The sequence below is a fragment of the Cupressus sempervirens genome, chromosome 5 (genome assembly GCF_028749045.1).
Source record: "Cupressus sempervirens isolate cs-2001-9-10 chromosome 5, ASM2874904v1, whole genome shotgun sequence".
In the NCBI taxonomy this organism is placed as follows: Eukaryota; Viridiplantae; Streptophyta; class Pinopsida; order Cupressales; family Cupressaceae; genus Cupressus; species Cupressus sempervirens.
This window is the reverse complement of record NC_143122.1, coordinates 917,283,742-917,301,075: the sequence shown is the minus strand read 5'-3', so window position 1 is coordinate 917,301,075 and position 17,334 is coordinate 917,283,742. Positions and strand designations below refer to the sequence as shown.

Sequence of the window (17,334 nt, the reverse complement as noted above, 5' to 3'; positions counted from 1 at the left end):
TTCCCATTGATAGCATCATAAAATAGGTTCCCAACATTAATAAAGCTTTGGTTTAAAATAATGATAATCTATTGAAAAATCTATAAGGTTTTATTCCTTGCTTTTATTTCTCATGTTTTATTACTGTCCACACTCTAATTTGCAGATGGTATCTTTGGACTTAAATGCTATGATGTGAAAGCGTTTTAGGTCCCTTCAATACCAAAATATGTTTTCCTTTAATAGAAAACAATTATAAGTTCATTATATATGCTACTCATTCACTTCAATAGTTATCATGTAACAACATCAATAAGAATCAAATACTTTAGCTACATGTCATCTATTTTAACAAATATTTATAATCAAATGTCTCAATCAACAAAAATATATTTTATCAGACTAACATTCTTTAAGGATATTTATACTGAATATTTTATATATATAAAACTAAACATTAATATTTAATGGACAACTTACATTGTAATAAATATTTATAATTATTATAATTATATAATATATCTTGAAACTAACTATAAAGTACATGAAACATGGAAGAAAATGCAATTTATTGGAAATTGTACGCATTAATAGGAAAAGCAATAAAATTATGTACAACTAACCAATTTAAGTTGTATGTAGTGCTTGATTTATATGTTTGTTAACTTGAGTATGACTCTTTGCTACATGTCAACAAGAAAGTACTGATAAACTAAGATAAGGATTCTTCACAACATATAATGAAACATTTTGTCAAAGTATTCTCATTCCTTTTGTATCCTTCCACATTTTAGATACATGTATAACAGAACAACGGAAATTATAATAACTAAAGAAAATCCTTACAGCAATGCTTCCATTATTTCAACGATAAACTTAATATTAGTAAATTATTATTATTTTTATAAAAAATAAATCTAAATATAATAAAATTTTTAAATAAATTAAATTTTAAAATATCTAATAATATTTCAAATATATTATTTAAAACTAAAAACATAAAATTAAATTCAGACTTAAAATCTATAAAAAAATATTAAAATATAACATATTGTCAAAGCTAAAATTTTAAAAATCTACATCGCACATTTAAAAATAAAATGCTAAACAATACTAATCTTAAAAATTAACAAATAAGGTGAAATTAATTAAAAGGATAAAATACTTTTAGATTTATATATATATTTATATAATCATCTTTTAATGTGATATATGGATGCTTCTATGTCTAGGACAAAGTAATACTAAAATTATTTCAATAAATTAAAAATAAAAATAAAATAAAATAATCCATAATAGTTGGTCTTTTTAAATAAGATAGTAATGAAGATTTGGTATGCCTTCTACAGGGTTAATAATGTCACAAACTCACGAGGCATGATTAGAAAAGCTTGTGAAGCCAAGAGCCGCTGGAAGCATATTTTTGCGTGCTCTCCATATACTTTCACTTTTCGAATGCAGGTCTACTAGGGCACACAATTACAACATCTGACAAGAAATAGATTCAATATTTTCATGGATGGACAATACGCAAATCGAAAGCTCATATTTTGGCACGGGCTAGGAAGACACTTCGAAAATGTTGTGGAATTTCGATGCATACAGGTAAAAGTTACGGCATCATTGTGCTTTAAGCTTTATGCTTTTCTTCATTTACAAACCCCTTCTGCAATTCCACATTGATAAAGCTAATGTCAGATTCCGTTAGCCATAAAAATCGCCATCTACACTACACATTCATGTGAAGAGCTATATCTACCCCAAAGGGCCACCGCTAATTATCATCCTTGTGATAATTTGTGCCATCCTCCTTGACGATCCAACCAACCTCGGACATAAGGGATTTGAGCACTTCGGTGTTGTCATAGTGCTTGGGGAGCTTATAGTTCACATACATCCACAACCCCCGGTAGATCTTGGCTGCTATGGACCTCCTCCACCTCTCCCTTCTCTTCTTGTTCTCTAGCTCCTTCCATGTTGGCAGCCACGAATGAGATGTCATCTCCATCGCACCAGAGTTCCAAAATAAAAAACAAAGAGATCGCCTTGGATCTCTGAGAATCAGGTAACTCATGCCCCTGTCTATTCATTATTTATACAACTGTAGCAATGCTTTTCTCATTTTAAACATGTGCCATCCATCCCACAAATAAATATAAAACAAATGTCACTATAACCTAAAAACTAAAGTAAGGGTTTTAATGGTATGCGTTATCATCAATTGGAGGGGGGATTCTCAGAAAATAGCAGAGCATTTAATTTTTATGAAAACACTCTGTAAATGGGATAAACATTCTAAACTTGGAAGAATTTGGGGGTAGCAGGAAAAACTTAAGAAGAGAAAATTGAAACAATGGAGGACCTGCACATGAAGAAGGGATCGCAGGGTGAAGAAATCCACAACGCAAACATTGGGGAATACGAATTTGTAGCTACAGAGGAGATGGGTGCCAAAGCCATAACTCACTAGGAGGAGCAAATTTTCTTATAGGTTCCCCTGTATTTGTTTTAAAAATTCTTCTTTCGTGCTGTAAATTTCTCTTGAACATATACCTATATGAACTTCAGTCTTCTTAAATAAATAGTTGCTGAAAATTCTCATTATTGTATTAATTGTTTTTCTAGATTTTTTTCAACACAGCTATTTTTTAACTCCTTGCACTCATATTTCTTCCTAGTATTTCTTCCATCTGCTAGGAATTAAGGGTGTCCAACTCAGTTTTCTGGGTATCATATCAGTTTTTTCTATTATGGAGTATACTCTTCAAAATGAATCTTAATCATTCCTCCTAAACCCTTGTGAGCTTGCTTGTGTAACCTGGGGGAGATAAGTTATCTTACATGCCAATATATATATATATATATATATATATATATATATATCTCATTATTGTCAGATTGATCAATAATAACTCTTATATATATATATATATATATATATATATCATCATTGTCAGATTGATCAATAATAACTCCAACTTTCCAAACAAGTGACATTTTGGATTATTGGTAAAATTAGTATTCTCTCACTGTGTCTATGTATAGGTAATTAAGGATGATGTCCTTACCATACCTACCTATGTAGTAACCCTCACCAAATTGACATCTCTGGGTCAGATCTTGTGTACAGATTTTAGCATCTAGAGTAGACAACATTTAAATTGGGTATGGGCTGTTACACTCAGTCATATTTCTAATTAGAGGATCACTATTAGTGAGGCAAAAAAGTCTCCTTTATTATTTTTGTTCTTCTCCCTCATTTCATCAAGGAATTATGGGTGGCTTACATCTGATGCAGTGTTTGAAATCCCATAATTCATCAAATGGAACCATCAGGAAAATAGTAACTTAATATACATATAACAAAAGGAAACTGCATTTTAAAAAAATTATATACTTCACCTTCTCTTTTTGTGTTTTAATGATATTCCTCCACGTGAAGGTTTCAACTACCACCTATAATCCTCTAGCTATATGACTAATGGGTAAGAAGGCCCACAATTTTGAAGATCATATCAGATGCTAAAAGAATAGACATCAAATGCTAGTTGGAGTATAGTAGCTAGCCAAAATCCTACATATGACCAAATTCCATGCAAATATCAACTCTTTTATTGAGGTAAAGTAAAAGGCTCATTTTGGTATGAGCTAATATTTCAAGTCAAGACCTTCGATGGGGAATTGGTTTGGAGACAAAGCTAATACAAGTTTAAAAGAGAAGCTATCCCTAGAATTTTTATATTCACTGTCTTAGATAATAGAGTTGTCTCAAGATATTTTTGGTGAATTGTAGATGTTATAGATGATTTAAGCTAGGGATTGTTCTATTGTAGTGGGGCTACTCCGACAACAGGACAACCTTATAGAGGGGCAGTTCTTGTTAGTCCAAATGGAACCCAACCTTCTAAAAGTGAGGAACAAAGATTAAATTCTTCTTTGGAAATATGTGATCAAGGACTGGGAGTTGTTTGGAGTTGATAAGTCATGCTGTACTAAATTCTTCATGAGGCATACGTGAAGGTTCAAATTTGCATGTCACACTTCAATTGGGAGATTACAATATTTTGCAATGTAAGTTATTATAATTGAGAAATATCTAACCATAGTAGGGGAAAAATTGATACCTTTATTGGCATGCAATATCTCTCTCTCTCTCTAGTTATTATGGAGATCATATAGTAGAATATCAAAAGTAATCTCAGTTCTATGAATTTGAGTTTTTATGGTAGATAAAACTTGATGACAGTTCACTGTAGATTAGATAGGGATATTATCATGAACAAGCAGCTTAAATGGCTTAAATATACATGTCATCATCAACAAATGTTACTCCATTTTTTAAATGTAAATCCAAGGCAAAGAATGTCTATCTCTTTATACAAAAATGATGTGATGAATTCTATAGTTGTGAATATGATGAGAACTTATAAACTTGAAAATTTTACCACAATGTTGGATGGCTAATTAGCAAATATAAACTTCAAAGGTTGAGACTGAATGATGAAATATTTTCACCTTGTCATAATATATAAAGGCCTTATTGCTTAAAAAAACAACTCCAATAATTAGGAAATTATTTTATCTTTCTACATGTTTTGTGAACTTCATCATATTGTCATGTCTGCATTTCATGGATGTAGAGCTATATCCCCATTGCAAAGATAACACAAAGGTGTATTTCACATTTACAGTGAATTAGATCAAGTTGATGTGTTTCCCTTAACTTGTTTGGCTTTTTCACCTCATACATGTCTTATTATTATTTTTCTATAAAGGTTAACAATTATTTTTGAGGTTTGGTTATTTTATATGTTTGACTAATGTGCTCATCCTTTAGCATAAGTAAACCCATTGGGGTATGTGATAGAATTCACTCATATGATCTTCACACGAGATCATAGTTTTGGAGAGCTTAGAAGTACCTCAATTTTGGAAAATTGTAATTATAAACTAAGTTGCTGGCCCTAGTTCTGATTCAGATTCAGCTTCAAATTTGGATTCCTAGACTCAGAAAAAGTTCTTTTGAATAGGTTCTAGTATCGTGGATGTGTGCATGTGTGTGTGTTCATTTATTCATCAAGTATCAAACCAGTATGACTAGCTCACACAACAGTTCAAACACAACTATGTGAAAAAGTACACACATAATTGTTCACAACAAAAATAACTTTGCATGAATAGGAACACACACAAGCCCATCTATTCATCACATATATAATTTTTTACTAGTGATTCCTTGGAGCCCTGGACTCATATACGATTCATTTAAGATTCATATTCAAGTTTGATGCATTGACAGTTCAAAATAGGTTCTGCATACCATATTTTTGTAGGCTGAAAATGCATATATTTTATATGGTAAAATTTATAATATATGAACTTAATTAAAATTCCTATTTTTGGGTTAAATAATGTATATATTTGTGATTTTTATATGCCTCTTGTATGGATGCACCAAAAACATACTCGTCCCCAAAATAACTTGGTAGAATGATGTAGCCAAATCCAAACTAGTAACTTAAGAATCACAAGAGGGATTAGGCCCAACTAAGCTTATCCTTAGGTGTAACAAGGTCTCACCTCAATTGCTCCTCTACTTGGATTGGGCGTCACTAGATAGTTTATTGGGATTGAGTCCTCACTATGTCTTTTAGTCAAAGCTAACCTCACCGATAATCTTCTGTGTAATTGGACTATGGTCTTTGACTCTTTGTTGTCACCATCACTAGTGATCACCATCATCAACTTCACAGTTTTTGGCTCTAGATTGCTACTAAACAGTTAATAAGATAGTAGTGAGTTCTAAAGTAGTAATTTCTTCTAGCCTCATGTGATCTTTACATTACTTTCATGGACTGATCAAAATGATTCTTATGGGTCTTTATGTAGGTATTATTCTTCATATAGGAATTTACTTACCTTTGACCACTAAATATGCCTTACCCAATGAACCTTAAGCCTTTGATGAAAATCTTAGGTGTATGTAGCATTCACCTTCAAAGTAAAATGCTACAGCAATAGAGCAAAGCAAAAATTATGAAAATTTCATGCAAGATGAATGAATGATCATCAAATGGCCAAATACATGCTTTATTGGTCAAAATTAGGGTTAGATTCTTTTTAGTTTTTTTTTTTTAATAATGGCATGCAGAACCTATTTTTGGGCATTAATAGCCGTAGATGACTATGGATTCCTCTAGATGCTTGTCCAAAATCTTGACAGAATCCCATTGGTGTTAGAATCTAAATCCAACCAGAATCAGGATCTCTCTCTCTCTCTCTCTCTCTCTCTCTCTCTCTCTCTCTCTCTCTCGTGTTATTATGGAGATCATATAGTGGAATATCAAAAGACATCTTAGTTTTATGAAACTAAAATTTGATAGTAGATAAAACTCAATGACAATTCACTATAGATTAGATATGGATATTAGCATTGAAAAGCAACTTATTTGGCTCTCAAAAACATGTCATCGTCAACAAATGTTACTTCATTTTTAAAATATAAATTCAAGGCAAAGGATGTCTGTGGTAGTTGTGAATATGATGAAAACTTATAAACCTCAAAAGTTTACCGCAATGTTGGATGGTTGATTAGCAAACAAAAACTTCAAAGGTTGAGACCGAATGATGAAATATTTGCACCTTGTAATATCAACTTCAAAGGTATGTCACACATTAACTTATACATATTGGATGCCTAAAATGTGTTAATAAAATTTTTCTTTAGTTATTCAAGGAGATTTACCTTTCCTATAGCTCATAGTGAACTGATCAGAAAAGAGCATACCTGGTGCCTCAAGACTTGATGAGATAGCCATTAGATTAATGTTGTTTCTAGTTTAAATTCAAAATAATTGCTAACACACTTAAGGAAAGTTACCTATTCATATGGCACCAAGGTTTTGAAAACTAATACAAAGTTTGATAGAAAAAATTGTAACAATTGCCATTACTATGTGTCAAATTAAGTGTTTAAGATATTAGTATGAATAAAAAATATCTAAATAAATTTCTAATAGTAGAAATACTCACTTGGATAGATGAAGGATCCAATTTACATGTTTTTATAGAGAATAATTTGACTAAACAACAAAAAAGAGCTAAGCTAGATCTAGCTTGATAAACAAATATTTTGATCATAATTAATGTCCAGGACTTAGCCTTTAAAGCTTTCCAAGTATTCTTATAGTGTAATAATGTAGACATTAGATTTGATTCCTTTAGCATGATAGCTTTGTCACATTTTTCTGTTATAATAATTCACTTATTAAGAGATTGTAATTATTAATCTTTAGTATTAATTGATGCCATGATGTGAATTTCGTATGAATATGGAGCAATACTAATTGTCTCTTCTATTCTCATGCAAAGCAACTTATTAGAGAATATGAAGCAATTCTTGAGAGATTCTTAGCTTGAGGATAGCATAAAGTAGGAGTTAGTAACAATGATTCAGAGTCATTTTAAGGACTAGCTTTATGGCAAGTTACTCTTATAGACTATATCTTAGGTATATATTTTACATATATGTATCACCAAAAATGAAAATTTAGTTATTAAATTGTATGAAAAATTAGAATTAGGGAAAAATATTTTTATCCATTCTCATATTAATTTTCTTCTGGAAAGGTTTTTTGCAATATTATTATACCTAATTAGTGGCATTGATTCTCTTCTTAATAAAATATCACAACTTAGAATTTTTATTATTTTTTATTATGACTTTTTATTTCAGAATAATTCAAAATAGTTTATATTTTCATAAAAAATGGTAACATAATTGAACCCACAAGTAGCCAAATAACATTTAACTAGAACCATCATCCTCTAAAAATATCGTGGGTTGCAAACAATGGAGCAAACACCAATGACTCAACAACCATGAGTTTGATCAAAATATTAAAAGATGGTCTAGATGTGTCCTTGAGAGGATCTCCAATGGTGTCACCAATGACAAGCACCTTATGGGTGTCAGAACCCTTTAGACCAAGTGTCGTGCCATGTTCTAAGGCTCTAACCTCAATGTACTTCTTTGCATTGTCCTAGGCACCACCAATTTTTGAAGTAGATATAGCTACTTGGACTCCAAAGAAAAGGATACCAACAAGGACACTTGACAATATCTCCACACCAAATAGAGTACCAATAACTAGAGGAGTAAGCATCATAAAGTGTCAATGAGGAATCATTTCCTTAGCGAAGCATCAATTGATATCTTCACAAAAGTTGCATAGTCTTGTTTGGAAGTTCCTCCCATGAGACCTTGGATAGTGTTAATTTTTTTTCAAAATAATTTCCTTATCCTTTAGATTATTTTATCAATTTATTATTTGTTGGTTTGACCTTTTTTTTGATAATATTTGACATAGTTTGTAATAGTTTGCATGGGTTCTTGTAGGACCAGTCTATTTCTCCATAAAATATGTGTCAAGTTTATTTATTATATTTAGTAATTTTAATAATTTAATTTAAGTTATAATTTTTAAGCACGTTCAACGTGATCTCTTTCTAGATCAATTTGTGTGTTATCTAATATATTAAGTTGGATATATAAAAGTACTTACTATATAATGCTTCGGTTGATTTATTGAACCATTCAAGAAAGTTTTTAATTATTTTTTAGTAACTTTTAATTTATTACAAGACATATAGTGGAAAATAATGATGCAATGCCTATAGGAGTTCAATTCAAAGCAATGCATTAAAGTTGTTAAGGTACTTATTGTTATATAGTTATTAATATAATTCTCTCTCCTAGATCTAAGTACGTTCATGTAATATATAGGATAAGGCTACAAATAAACCAATTCCTCTTAGAAAAATAAAAATTAAGAACTTGGAGCAACAGTAAATTGTCATTCAAAATTTTTATACTTAGTTTTCTCTCTTGTTTGCACAAGTAAAGGTCTTTCCATTTTGTTCAACAACTTTATAATAATAAGGGGAACCAACCACTTAATGGATTTGACAATGAAAACATTTTCTAGATCTTTATATTATACATTTAATAACCTCACTATTCTTTAAAGGGTACTAGCTCAATGGAAGAGCACCTACTTTACAAGTAGGAGGATGGTGGTTCGATTCCATCGTTCCCTAATATGATTGAATTAATGAATAAATAAACTACCAAATAAATTACCAAATAAATTACCAAATACACTACCAAATATATTACCAAATAATGAACTACCAATAAATAAATAAATTAATGACCAAATTAATGTTTAAAATAGTTTAGTCATAAATTTGATTGCGAGATAGATGTTTGGCAATAAACTACCATTAGTCACATGATCAAAATTAGTCATATATCTACAATTCTTAGTAGTTTATTTAGTGATATATTATTGTTTTTATACTAGTGAGTTGATAGAATAAAAGATGAAGATATAGAGACAAATGTTAAGTTATTGGAATGGTATGAGAAGACATTTTATACTAAGGTCATGGATAACATATCTAGTGCTATTGAGCTAAGATAGGTTGATTTATCAACTAAAATGGACAGCGCAAAGAAAGTTCTGGATAATATATACTCTATGTATAGTAGATTATGCAATGTTGATCTCTTTACTCAAGAAACTTAATGCATAATTGATATGGTGCAAGGAGATAATTATGTCTACTGGAGCTCAATTGAAGACATCTCTTGGCACTAGTCAGTCACATTTTCATAGATTATTGCTGACACGGAGTAGGTTTGCTGAGTTGCAAGAAAAGGATGCAAACATAAGAGAAACATTGATCAATATTTAGTCCATGTTGACCCCACACATGGAATTTTTGTAGAGAGAACTAGCCTTTTTAGAGACATTGATAAATTAATATTCTCATTTTTCAACTCAAGGTCTAGTTGATATGGTAGCAAATCTAGAAATTCATATTTAATCATTAGATGTAGCCAGTAAAAATTGGGATTCTACTTTAGGAATCATAATGGAAGTACACAAGCCATTTTTGGATAAATATACTATTAGTGTACCACCCTCAAAGACATAAGTGCCAAAAAAGGGAGATTTTGAGGATTTTCAGGAATTTTGAAAATTTTGTCAACGCAAATATCTACTCAAAGGGAGTCACAGAACCATAATGAATTATTTACTTAGGGGGTAACATAACAAGGTAATAACAACATGTTTTACAAATTTTGAGATTTTGAAATTTTGTATAGATACCGAGTAGAAGATTATACATTGTCTGACTTATGCATGAAATAAGATTGTATAGGCCATGACAAAGTATTTTTGCCAATAATGTCAAAGGGGGAGATTGTTAATCTCATTATGGTTTTGACAAATTAGTGACAAAACCCTTAGTCATTATTTAGCATAGTTGGTATGTCATCACTGTAACCAAGCCACTACTCAGGCTAAGTGCATAGAGCATGTCGAGCATAAGTGTCCATACAATACATGTTGAGTGATATGACAGTTAATGCTAAGCACTAGTAGGTGTTGAGAGGTTAGTGTGTGCCAAGTCACTTAGGTGCTGAGCAAACAAAAGGTGCTGAGAAAATAATGTATGCCGAGTGATTTAGGTAATAAGCCATTCAAAAGTCGAGTAACAATAGACAAAACATAGTTAAGGATGAGCATCAGAAGCCTATTGATGCTAAATGACCAGTCAATGACATAAATGTTTGTAATGGAACAAAATTTTATGTAAACCATTTTTGGTTGACATGAACATTATTTTTTGATATTAAGAGATAAGGATCCAGTCATATTACACATCCCTATGCAACACATGCAACCTATCAAATAAAGAGAAGCATTAGGTGGTAATAGCAATCAACCAGAGCCATTGATTATGACCTAATATCATCTCTAGATGCCTATTTAAGAGAGAAAACCCTAAGAGAGAGTTATCATGATGCGAATGGAAGTATCACATGCGAAAGTGAGAAGACATTCATGATGGAGACACTATTTAAGTGAAGAATAAACATTGTAAAATCAGTTGATCATAACAAATCAATTGAGAAGATAAGAAATGAGAGATCAAAGAAGATATATTAGATTAGGAGGATCAAGATACAAACTGTAAAGAGGAGATCTGACATCTAGCAGAGAGGTGCTAACCAAAGGATTAGGCACTGAATCATTTTGATAGGTGATACATGGTAAATCTCTTAATGGAGTAGTCCTAATAGATTTTTGCAAATCTCCTAACAGAGTGCTTACTTAGTTGTGAGTATAAATCCTTTACTCAAGGGAAGACCTAATAGTCTTGTAAGCCTTTAATAGGGCAGATCTTTCATAGGGTAGATCATAGTTTGTGATAAAAAATTTGTAGCCATAATTGGCCACACTTTATTACTGTAGTAGTGAAGAGTTGTGGGTGTCATCCCCACCCCAATTTGCCTTCTCATTGGAGGGTTTCTAGGTAACCAAAATCTTTTGTGTTATGTCTTTATTTACATTATGCTATGGATGTGATGCATGCTTACATATTTAGTTTACATGTTAAATTATGAGATGGATGAATGGTGAAACATTTTGTGGTAAAAGTTTTAAGTACTTGTTCAGCCCCCCTCTTATAACTTAGTTTTTCATTTATATTTTCAACAAATTTTTCTATATTAAATATAAAAAATGCAAATGATACATCAATTAAAATGTAAAGAAAAAGAAAAAATTGACTAAGTATCTAATGCTGATTAGAAGGTGTCAACAATCCTAAGTACTACTATCAATTGTTATGTCTTGTGCAGTTAACATCCATAAAATTTGTATACAAAGGATAGATCATTTTAAAAGCATAAAAGAAGAAGAAGGATTTCATTTTCTAGAAGGGATCAATCCCATGCACCAATAACATTATTGTCATATTTTGCATCATCAATATTGATAGGTGGTTTTGTACACTATGATTCACATACTCAAGGAACATTAGTGTTGAAGCTGCATAAAATATACCAGATTTGAATGTTTATGGTGATGATTTTCTTACACATGTATGTAAAAAATAATATCTATGGTGATGTTTTTCTTACACGTGTATGCATCGAGCTAAGGGAATAAATTCCAGACATGCAATATGACTCATCTTCATCTTTGATGTATGCCTCTCCACATATCCCATCCCATCCCATTTTCCCACCTCTCGTAATAGCCATGTCATTCAAATTTAATGTGGTGTTCTAACCATAGGCTCTTCACTCTCTCCTCTTTACATACACATAAGTCAATGATAAAGACAAACTAGGGGGCTACATAATGGAAGCTTTTGTTGAGTTGGGGGAATGGAAGGGAAACTAAAAGTTATTAAATAGTAATTGATTAAGTTATAAACTATGTCCCATCTATATTTTCTAGTCATTCATTCATTTAGGATTCAACAATGAATATATATTTTGTCTCTTTTTGTGCCCTTGTGATCTATGTCTCTATAATGATATTTTTTTATTGAAAGTTTTTCTTATTATTATATATAAATATATTTATTTAAATTTTATTATTTTTGATTATATACAAGATATTAATAATTCTTTTATATTTATATTTAATATAATTTTATAGCCTAAATATTTGTTTGTGAAGAAAGTCCATGCCTAACAATATGAACCCATAACAAAATAAGGAGACAATTGCTAGATTGTGGTCTCAGTTCAAAAGAAAAGGTGATGGCAAATGTTATTGTCCATTCAAAAAATGCAAGGGCTTAAAGAATCAAATAATTCTAATCACAAAAGCTCAAAGACATTGTAGGCAACATAATTACATTGAAGGGGGAAATGATTTTTGTCCTTTAGTGAATGTGGATTTCCAACTAGGGGAACATGGAGGTATGAATATCAAAGTAGAAGGTAATGCTCCCTTGGAAGAAGATGATCCAGAGGCAGAGAACACAATTGAAGATGTTGGTATTGGCACAATTGATCATGTGCTAGAGAACAAGATTAAAGAAGATGTTATTGGTGCAACTAATCAAGATGATGAAGAAAATGATAGTAGCACATCTAATGACGATGATGATGAAGATAACCTTGATATATCTTTAATGGAAAAGGCATATGAGCCCTTGTACCAAGGCTCCCAAATAATTCTCCTCTCTATTATATTATTGTAAGTGAACTTTAAGGTTATGAATGGTATATCCAATGTAACAATCTCACGTATGCTAAGGTATAATGTCATTTTTTTCATCTTCTATATTAGTGTGCCATTAATATTCTTTATATTACCAAATCTTTTTCCATAGGTTGATAGGTGAGTTTTTTTACCACAATCAAATATTCTACCTTGTCTTACTAAGAATTATTGACCATTATGAACAATATCAAAATGGACTATTAAATAATACATGCATGTCCCAATGATCATATTATATATCATAAACAACATGAATTTGCAATAGACCCTAATTGTCACATTAGTAGATATCGATAAGATCAAATAACAAAAAGGGTGCTTCACAAGGCTCTTCAGTACATTCCCATTATTCCACATCTGCAATGATTATTCAGGTGCACTAACTTGACATAATTTATGGATTACCATGCATGCAATAGAAGTCAAGAAGACATTATGTAAATATTTATAGACAGTTTTGCATTTAAGGATATAGAAGATAAGTGGTAACTATTTAAAGAAGAACCTTGTAATTTGAAGCTTTCATTGGCAGGAGACAATGTCAATCCATTTGAAGAGATGAAATCTATTCAATCAGTCTGATCTATTTTTATTATTAACAATAACATTCTTTCTTGGATGCCCATAAAGAGGGAGCACATAATGTTGGTAATGATTTTACCAGGTATTTTTCCATTTAATAGTCATCTAAATTAATTTATAAACATCGTATCAACATGTCCATAATAATTATGTTTTATTTAGGTTAATTCAACTAGGTAAGTACCAAGTGAAGGATATGCATGTATATATTGAGCCCCTTATTGATGAATTGTTGGAGTTATAAAATAGGGTCACTATGTATGACATCTCTAAACCAATAGGTGAAAGACAATTTTAATTCAGTGTAATGCTTGTATGGACAATACATGATGCCCTTAGGCTAACACATTTTTGTGGTATGTAAAACTATTAAAACATATTTTTGGTATGTAATAGTGCTAACACATTTTCATTGTATGTTTAATTTGCACATGATAATTGTAATTATGAATCTACTACACTTGTCATCCAATTATACACGATCTTGTAGGTCTTTACACAAAGGAAAAATTTGTATCTCCAATTTGTGGTCCAAAGATGAAATCTCGTCATTCAAAATGTTTAGGAAAGTATGTGTTTGATGAGCACAAACACTTTGTCCAAAAAAATCATAAGTATCAAATTACCAAAAAACATCTTTTCAATGGGAAAGAAGAGACAAGATCAAAGCCATGAAGAATGACCCCTCATGTATGGAAGTTGGAATACAATAGAATGAATTTTCGAGGTAATGTCACTCCATTTGATGCAGGTTTTTCTTTGAAATTTAAATTTGGATACTATATTTTGTTTAGTAATGATGTAATTGATGTTCATGAGGGCGTCAAGGCATTGATGAGAAACTTCCAAAAGGGCTAAAAAGATATCCTAGACAATTTAATAGGTTTTTATACTATGAGTGCCTCCCAATCATGCATTTGTTTGATGCTATGAATATTGGAAATAATGTAGTAGAAACACTATGAAAAATATTGGATGGAATGTGTGACAAAGAAAAATAGGTCAAAATTTATAATGACATTCATGAACCCAATCATGCACTGAAGTTTTTCATTCAATCAAATAGAAATGGAAACCAAATTAATACAAGTGTCATTCCTTGGTTATTAATGCAACATCAAACATATGATATATTTGAAGCCATTAAAAAACTAAAGTTTCGATATGATTTTCTGCAAACATAAGCAATCTCATATCAAAGAAAGGTGATTTTGGGCTAGGGTTGAAAATACATGATTGACATACGTTTGTCAAGGTAAGTCATGTTCTTCTCTATTTACAATAAATTTATAAAACATCATGTACTTTTTATAGTATTATTTTATAATATATTGAAAAGATCATTTTATTATTATTGTAGTGTTTTCTACCTCTATCTCTCCCACACAACTTTGACAACATGAGTGTCAAATAAGTTATATATGATCTTGGGAAATACGTGAGATTAGAAGTTTTATTTATTAGATTTTTTGTATAGATATTATTTTTGTGTCTTGCTTTTCTTTTTTTGTAATTTATTATAGAGTCTTGTTAATATGTTTTTGCATGACATATATCTTCTAGGTGGTTGTCATCTAAAGAAATTGATAAAAAATACATAAAACATTGGAAGAGAAAAATTTCTCAACTTTTGTGTGAGATGCAAAAGTGTCTACCTTCAAATTTTTTCAATGCACAAGAAAACTACCTCATACATCTAGTTGAGGAGATTAAATTGTGTGGACATGGACCAACTAGGTCAATGTGGATGGTTGAGAGACGCTTTCAATTTTTGAAGGGCTTGGTTCAACAAAGAGTATGTCTTGAGGGTTCTATGGTGGAGAGATATATGGTATACCAGACCATGGTATATATTAGTGGATATCTTCTCAAGTTTGTAGCAAAGATCCATGGAGATTGCATTTAGGATCCCAAATTCATTAACATATTCAAAGGGGAGTACTTTATGGAGAAATGTAGATTGAGGAAAGATAGAGGTAATTATAAGATGTTATTGTAGTTAATTAATTCTTATCCATCATAAATATAAGTGGTTTCTAAATGGTCTATTTATTTCATATAGTTGCTCATGAGTGGGATGAACTTCATTTGTATATTGAAATCAATCTTTGATTGGATGACGACATGAATTGAATGATCTCAACAAAGTAGTTTCTCATTAACATGGGAAGACATTTCTTCATTGGTTAAAGAAGCTCATCATAATGGAGGTTCTAAAGTTACGCCAATCACAATTGATATAGAAAATGGTTTAAGAGGTAGAAAGGTACGTATAAGTTAATTTGTCATGACCCATATGTTTAATATCAACTCACAGATGGATGCATAATTTTGACATGTTTGAAAAATAAAAGGTCAATCATCACAAAGCTATGTACTACAATGGGCATAAATTTTGCATAAAAAGATGGATGACACAAAGAGAACTTATGATTTTGGGATAACTGCAGTCTTTGAGGTCACTAATATTTCATCTAGAAATGACATGCATCCTCAATAATTTGAAAATTGATACTATGGCATTTTGGATGATATAATTGAGTGTGACTTTAATTCCTTCAAACTAGTTCTATTCGTTGTCAAATAGTACATGCTACGACTAAATCAAAATGATCTTGATAGAACTATTATTGAACATGATAATGAATTTACAATGATTAATACAAGGTCATTTGAGCTAGTAGAAAATGAGCTCTATGTTCTTTTAAGACAATGTGAACAAGTGTTTTACTTTAGCATTCCACATAAACTAGGTTGGCCATTTGTCATTAGACATGATCCAAGAGGAAGACCGATAAAGTATAATCTGATTGAAGAAGATACTGAAGAAGTGGAAGATGAAGTAGATGATGATGATGATGAAGATGAAGAAGGAGATGATAATGATGGAAAAGATGTTCATGATGATGGTGGTAGTGATGATGGTGATGATGATGGTGATGAAAATGATGGTGGTGATGGTGATGATGGCGACAATGACGACGACGACGGTCATAGTGATGATGATGGCCAGAGTGACGATCATGATGATGATGGAAATAATGATGATGTTTATGATGCTGAGATGGATGAAGAAGATGATCAATGGAAATGTATTAGGTATGATCAATAAAATGTAAGAGGTGTTGATATATTCATTGAAAATTTATTTAACTTGTTATAAGTTATAATGATTAATAAATTATCATGATTAATGATAACAACATTGGTGACTTATGATACAGATGTTGCAAATACGTGTTATGATGCTCAATTATCGGTGTTGATTACTTATAATATATCTTTGTAGAGGTAATGAATTAAAAATATGTAAAATGATTATGATGTATGCATATTGTTCATGTTATGTTCTATGTAATTTGTAACTAACTTAAGATAGATGATTTGCATATGCAGTAAAATATACCCCTTTGACAAGGATCCTACATAGTTACATAGATTGAGAGGTATAAGTTTATTACATGCTTGCTTTCTCTTTACCTTCAAAATTAACTTTAGGTCAACTTTATCAATATTAGCCTCATTTTATAGCAAAATATTTTTCTCTTTCAGCTATATCTCTCATTTGATGGGCTACAAGTACCACCAAATAGGTATATGTCAGATTTGTCTTCCTCAAGTAAGAGAAATGCAGGAATATAAGAGGACAATGAGAGATGTAGTAGGTCTACAAAAG

At 31.0% G+C, this 17,334-nt stretch overlaps 1 long non-coding RNA gene across 1 annotated transcript; it reads left to right on the top strand.

Annotated features, from left to right (window-relative positions):
- The first annotated feature begins 1,332 nt into the window (after positions 1–1,332).
- Positions 1,333–4,106, top strand: LOC149558894 (uncharacterized). The gene is made up of 2 exons (XR_016352484.1): positions 1,333–1,584; positions 3,813–4,106. It is a non-coding gene; the product is annotated as an uncharacterized LOC149558894 (long non-coding RNA).
- The last annotated feature ends 13,228 nt before the right edge of the window (positions 4,107–17,334 follow it).